Source organism: Rhinopithecus roxellana, chromosome 17 (assembly GCF_007565055.1).
Source record: "Rhinopithecus roxellana isolate Shanxi Qingling chromosome 17, ASM756505v1, whole genome shotgun sequence".
Taxonomy (NCBI): domain Eukaryota; kingdom Metazoa; phylum Chordata; class Mammalia; order Primates; family Cercopithecidae; genus Rhinopithecus; species Rhinopithecus roxellana.
Window position 1 is genome coordinate 108,586,937 of NC_044565.1, and position 6,696 is coordinate 108,593,632.

A 6,696-nucleotide genomic window follows, 5' to 3' on the forward strand; every position below is an offset into this window, starting at 1 on the left:
GGGCCCCGAGTGCAGTTCCTAAATTAGGAAGTTTAGTAATACGAGGTTGACTTAACGGGCTTATGTCTTAGACCACTTCTCTCCTACAGGATTTCACTCCTAGCAAGTGTCAGGTTTATTGGTCTTGTGTTGAGAACCACTACAGAGAAATGCCCAGAGCTGAGATGAAATTTGATGTTCACAGTGGCTGACTGGGTGCACACGAAGATGTGTGCTCACGGCCTACAGGGGACCCAGGTGGCCTCTGCCCTGGGTTCCTGGAAAGAAGAGCCTCTGACCTGGCGGTGGGGGGGGGGGGGGTCCTCGCTTTCACCCCCCAGCTTTCTCACTCTAAACCCCGGCCTGGTTTGCTCAACTGGAATCTCCAGAAGCAGGGAACAGAAAGGGCAAAATCAAGACAGCAGGTACACGTGAGGCAAAGGCAGCCTATTGGACTAAACTCAAATTATGCAGCATAGTTTCCCAAGCCCCCCAGACATGCGGAGACCCTCAGCAGGATGGTGCAGTTCCAGGGCTGAGCAGAACCGCAGGCTCACGAGAGATGAGAGGCCTGGGAAGTGCCAGGACAAGGCTGCACCTGTCCAGCTTGAGTCAGGCGGCTTCAGGCAGGTGAGGTAGCCACACTGGGGAGCATTACAGAAGGATTGGCCAGAGGAGAGGACACCCAGGGGGATGGAAGCTGCATTCAAGGCATGGTGGGTTGGCTGTGATTAATGTGGGCGCCCAGACAGGAAGGCTGGGCAGCGTCACATAGGGCTTCCAGCGGTGTGCTCTTCCCCTCCGGGAGGAGGGGCAAGCACAAGGCAACCAACAGCTGTGATGATTGGGGTGATGGGGGGTGTCCCCAAGGCTGAGGGAGGAGCATGCATCAGTACAGACTCACACCCCCACAGCAAGTAGTTGGCACCTGGAGGGGGAGGGCAAGTAGCTTGATGTGACCAGGAATGGCTGTGCTCTGCAAGTTTGGGTGTCATTGGGGCAATAGGGACTCTGGAGGATTTATTTTTTTCTTTTTACTAAATAAATGTAAAAATATATGTCGGCCCTGTGCAGTGGCTTATGCCTGTAATCCCAGCACTTTGGGAGGCCGAGGTGAGCGGATCACCTGAGGTTGGGAGTTCAAGACCATCCTGACCAGCATGGAAAAACTCCGTCTCTACTAAAAGTACAAAATTAGCTGGGCATAGTGGCACATGCCTGTAATCCCAGCTACTCGGGAGGCTGAGGGAGGAGAATCGCTTGAACCCAGGAGGCAGAGGTTGCGATAAGCCAAGATCTCGCCATTGCGCTCCAGCCTGGGCAACAAGAGTGAAACTCGTCAAAAATGTGTGTGTGTCACAGTGATCACTGAACTCCAAGTAGCTCTCAGCTTCAACTGCTTGTTTTTTTATATATTTGTTTTGGTTTTGGAGATGAAGTCTCACTCTGTCACCCAGGCTGGAGTGCAGTGGTGCGATTTAGGCTCAATGCAACCTCTGCCTTCTGGATTCAAACGATTCTCGTGCCTCAGCCTCCTGAGTAGCTGGGACTACAGGCACGTGCCACTATGCCTGGCTAATTTTTGTATTTTTAGGAGAGACAGGGTTTCACCATGTTGGTCAGGCTGGTCTCAAACTCCTGAGCTCAGGTGATCCACCTGCCTGGGCCTCTCAAAGTGCTGGGATTACAGGTGTGAGCCACCACACCCGGCCCAACAGTTTTTATATAACAAGTTCCCTTTCTCTTTTCATCTGCCCCTTGCCCCACTCACTTACCATGACTTGTATGGTGCACACACCTGAGAAGCTCAGACGGGGAATTGGAGTCCTAGTACTTTGACACCAGAGCCCACAGCGTTGACTGCCAGCTACATTCTACTAACTCAAATCCGTTGTTTTAACCCTGCTGTTCTTCGGTTCATTGCCCTTCGTTCATCTGACTGCCCCACCGAGGCCCCCAACCCAGTGCCTCCCAGCAGCTCCCCTTGGCTTCTCAATTTGCTCTCGCCATTCACCATGGTGTCTATTTCAACGTAGCCCATTTTTCTCAAACTTCCGCTCCACTCTCATTTGCTGTGGGCAGATGACCTTGTCCTCGATAGAGGGAACAGGTGCCATCAGATGAGCACTTCTCCAGCATCCTTGCTCCACACCTGCAAACACCTGCATCCACACATCCTCTCCCCTTTCCCCGTGTTCTAGTACAGTGGGCGGGGCTTGCCTCCCACCTTACTCCGCACCTCCCCACGTCGGTTCCGAATTACCCTCCTGCTCTAGTGCCAGCTCCTGTATCTGCACCCCTTCTCCCCACCAGGCTCTTTCCCAGTGGCATTCAAGCACGTTCAGGGCTCTCGAATCCTAAGACCATCCTGCCTTAGCTCTTTCCCCATCCCACATGGGGCCCTGCCCTACCTGTTGCCCCCACTCCATCTTGAATCTGGCAATTTTCAGGGCCGTCCGTCTATTTTCCAGATTCCTTTCTTCTGTGCATCCTTTAGTTTCTATTGCTTCCCAGTATTCTTAGCTCAGTTCTTTTCTGTCGTTGCTCTCTGGGCAAAGAGGCCTCCCTGCAGATCTTCAGTCACCGTCTATATGGAAATAAGCCTCATGGAGACCCAAGCACTTTTGTGTGTTTTGTCCGCTATAGCAGCACAACTGTCTAAAACTGCTTGGCACAAGGTTCTCAAAGAAGACCCAAGTTTGTACCTTCTGTCTGCATGTCTTTTTTGAGTTTCTGACTCTTATACCACCTGCCTACTAGGTATTTCCTCCTGGTTGCCCCACACTCATTTCAAACTTATTAATTCCTGAGCAGAACCTTCATCTTCCCCTTCAAACCTGTTGGTTTTTCTATGGCCATGATTTCAGACAACAGTGACACAAACCATCCAGGTGTCTGAACAAGAAATCCGGGTCAGAATCTTGGACTCCTCCTCCTTATTCACTCCTCACATCCAATCAGTCACCGCATCCTGTAGATTCAATTATCTACAGGTTTCAGGTCCCAGGCCACCTCTTTCCATCCCTATTGCCACCTCTCCAGTATGGGCCACTACATGTCTCACGCGGGCCCCGCGCACAAACACAGACGCCTGCCCTGCTGCTCCCCCTGCCTCCACCTCTGATTTTAGCCACCTGCAATCATGTCTTTTTTTTTTTTTTTTTTTTTTTTTTTTTTTTTTTTTGAGACGGAGTTTTGGTCTTGTTGCCCAGGTTGAAGTGCAATGGCATGATCTCGGCTCCCTGCAACCTCTGCCTCCCAGGTTCAAGCGATTCTCCTGCCTTAACCTCCTGAGTAGCTGGGATTACAAGCATGCGCCACCACACCCCGATAATTTTGTATTTTTAGTAGAGAAGGGGTTTCTCCATGTTGGTCAGGTTGGTCTTAAACTCCCGATCTCAGGTGATCTGCCTGCCTCGGCCTCCCAAAGTGCTGGGATTACAGGCATGAACCAGCACGTCTGGCCCCACCTGCAATCATTTCTATACCCCACAGCTAGAGTGGGTTTTGTCAAATAAAACTCTAATTGTGTTGCTCCTTACCTGAAACTGTTCAATGGCTCCCCATTGCTCTTAGAAAAAAAGTCCAATTTCTTCCACATAAAGTACAAGGTCTTTAAAGATTTAGGCTCTGGTTCCTCTGATCTCATCTCTCACCATCTCCTTCACTTTCACTCCATGCCCCACCCATAGGCTTTGGCTATAGCCACCTATTCTCATTTCCATGAGTTCACCATGGCCTCTTGTCATCTCCAGACCTTGTCACATGCTGTTCCCTGCACCTGGGATTCTCTTCCCTCCTCTTCATATAGCTAACTGCTATTCATCCCTTAATATCCAGCTTGGAAAGCATTTAGGAATTCTTAAGCCCAAGATGCTCTTCCTCGAGACACAATTCATCCTGGGGCAAAATTCCTCTCCATCTGTGAAGCTATGAGACCAGATGAGCTACGTGCTTCCAAAATACGATGGTGCGACAGGCACAGGCATCCTCATGCCAAAAGGAAGCAGCCAGAGGAAAAAAAGGGATAATGGGTCCCAAGCAGTTCCAAAGCATAGTAAAGCAAATCACATTAGGGTTTATGGCTTAAGATGAATCTTTTTTGGTTTGATGCTCTGCCCTCCAGACCCACTGGAGCAGTGGCCTCACCTTCCAGAACCACTGGGGTGGCAAAGTCACTCCCATAGCTTGCCCTGGTGACCCCACCTCCTATGTTGCCCATGCTGGTCTCAAACTCCTGGGCTCAAGCAAACTTCCCACCTCAGCCTCTCAAAGTGCTGGGATCACAGGCGTGAGCCACCGTGCCCAGCCTCTGCTGTCAGCTGTGTGTTTAGTGTCAGCTGGTAGTGTTTCTGTTGATTCATATCATCCCATCTCTGTTCCTGGCCATCTCTGTTGAGATGATTGGTGAGGTTCATGCTTCACACCCACACTAATCTCCTTATCAAATGGTAGGTCAGCCATACCCTTGTTCTCTTCTGAACACGTGTTTTCTTACTTTTGGCAACACGGACAGACTGAGAATCTCAAAATCTTTAGGCTCTGGTTCCTTTTTGCTTAATAATTCAGTCTTCAAGTCATTTCTGTCTTCTTGCATTTTACTATAACCAGTCAGGAGAAACCAAACTGCTTCTTCAACACTACTTAGAACTTGCTTCAGCTAAGTATTTAATGTCATCACTTGCAAGTTGTACCTTCCACAAAACACTGGAACGTCAACATAAGTCAGGCAAATCCTTTGCCACTGTATAACAAAAATAACCCTTTCTACATTGTCCAGTGTCACTTTCCTCACTTCTGTCTGCGACCTCCCTAGAATGGCTTTTACCATCCATATTTCTACCAATATTCTGTTCGTAATTATGTGTATATTAACCTTCTAAGAAGATGGATTCTTTCTCTACAGCTCTCCTCTTTTCCATCTTTTTTTTTTGCAATGGAATCTTGCTTGGTCGCCCAGGCTGGAGTGCAATGATGCAATCTCGGCTCACTGCAACCTCCCCCTCCCGGTTCAAGCAATTCTCCTGCCTCAGCCTCTTGAGTAGCTGGGATTACAGGCGCCCACTACCATGCCCGGCTAATTTTTATATTTTTAGTAGAGACAAAGTTTCACCATGTTGGCCAGGCTGGTCTCGAACTCCTCGCCTCAGGTAATCTACCCTCCTTGGCCTCCCAAAGTGCTGGGATTACAGACGTGAGCCACTGCGCCCAGCCTCTCTTTTCCATCTGAATCCTCGTCAGAATCACATTTCTTGTCCATATTGTCAGCATGCATCTTGAAACTTCTCCATTATCTATACATCATCCATTTCCAAAGCTGATTCCACATTATTTGTTACAGTAGAACCCACTTCTTGGTGGTAATTTCTTAGTCTAGTTGGATTGCCGCAATAAAATACTATAGACTGAGTGGCTTAAACAACAGAAATTTGTTTCTCACAGTTCTGGAGGCTGAGAAGTCCAGGAACATGGGGTTGGCAGATTCAGTTCCTGGCAAGGGCTCTCTTTCTGGCTTGCAGTCAGCTACCTTCTCACCATGTCCTCATGTGGCAGAGAGAGAACATGCTCTGGTCTCCCTCCTCTTATAAGGATACTAATCCCATCACGGGTTCCTATCCTCATGACCTCATCTGAACCTCATTACCTCTCTGAGGCCCCACCTTCAGCTACCATTGCACTGAGGATTAGAGCTTCAACATAGTAATTCTCGGGAGCACAAGCATTCAGGCTATAACACTATGTGATGGTCAGGGCAGGAAATGTTTCCATTTACCATTGCAGCACCCAAGCCTGAAAACCAGGTACTTCATAAATGTTGAATTGACTTGTTATGGTCATGCGTATATGGCATTTTCTATCTGGACATTCATTGACCTCCTCGGTTACCCATATATTGTATACCTTGGCATGGCTGCAGCAACCACTGAATCTTCCTCCCTCCCTCCCCTGCTGCCAGGATTCAACTAGGGAATACGTTATTAACTGAAACTCCTTCTACCCTCACCCTATTCCAAAACCCTATCATGAACCCTATCACGAACACCCTATTCCAAAGCCTTATCATGTCCCATAATTTGAGGATGGGGATGAGGACAAATAAAAGAGCACTCCCACAAAAATATAGTTGCCAATTTCTGAATGTGTATTTTCTTTTTGTGGGCCCTCTATTGCCTTTTCCCTTAGAAAAGTGTCAGATGTAAAGCAACAATAGCAATTTGCGCTTTCATTAATCTCAAAGTAACTTCAGTATACGATGTACTTTAGAGACCTTCGCACATAGTATCAAAGCTATCTATGAACATTGAGCAGCTCAACTCGTGTCAGGCCTCACTGCTTTGGAAATAAAGACATGGGAATCTCATCTTGAGCCAGTCAAGTTGGCCGTGCTCCACCTTAAGACATGGAGGCCCAATGAGTTCCTCCAGGCCCACAGGTTCTAAAGGAAGAGGTAGCTATGCCTGCAAGCTAAGCTGGAATGGAATGCGCTGAGCATAACCAGGAAGAAGAAACTATGGCCACCTGTCTCCACACTGTTCTGGTAATAAAATTTGGCTACATGTAGAGGTTAGAAATGGTGTTTTGTGGCTGGATGAGAATATGCTTTAATAAGCATTCATTCAAGGACTTCATAGAAAACCCACTGAGAACCCAGGTGCTAAGGAAGGAAAAGAGAATTCCTTTTACCTTCCTCCTAGATCCCTTATGCAAGAAATAGAC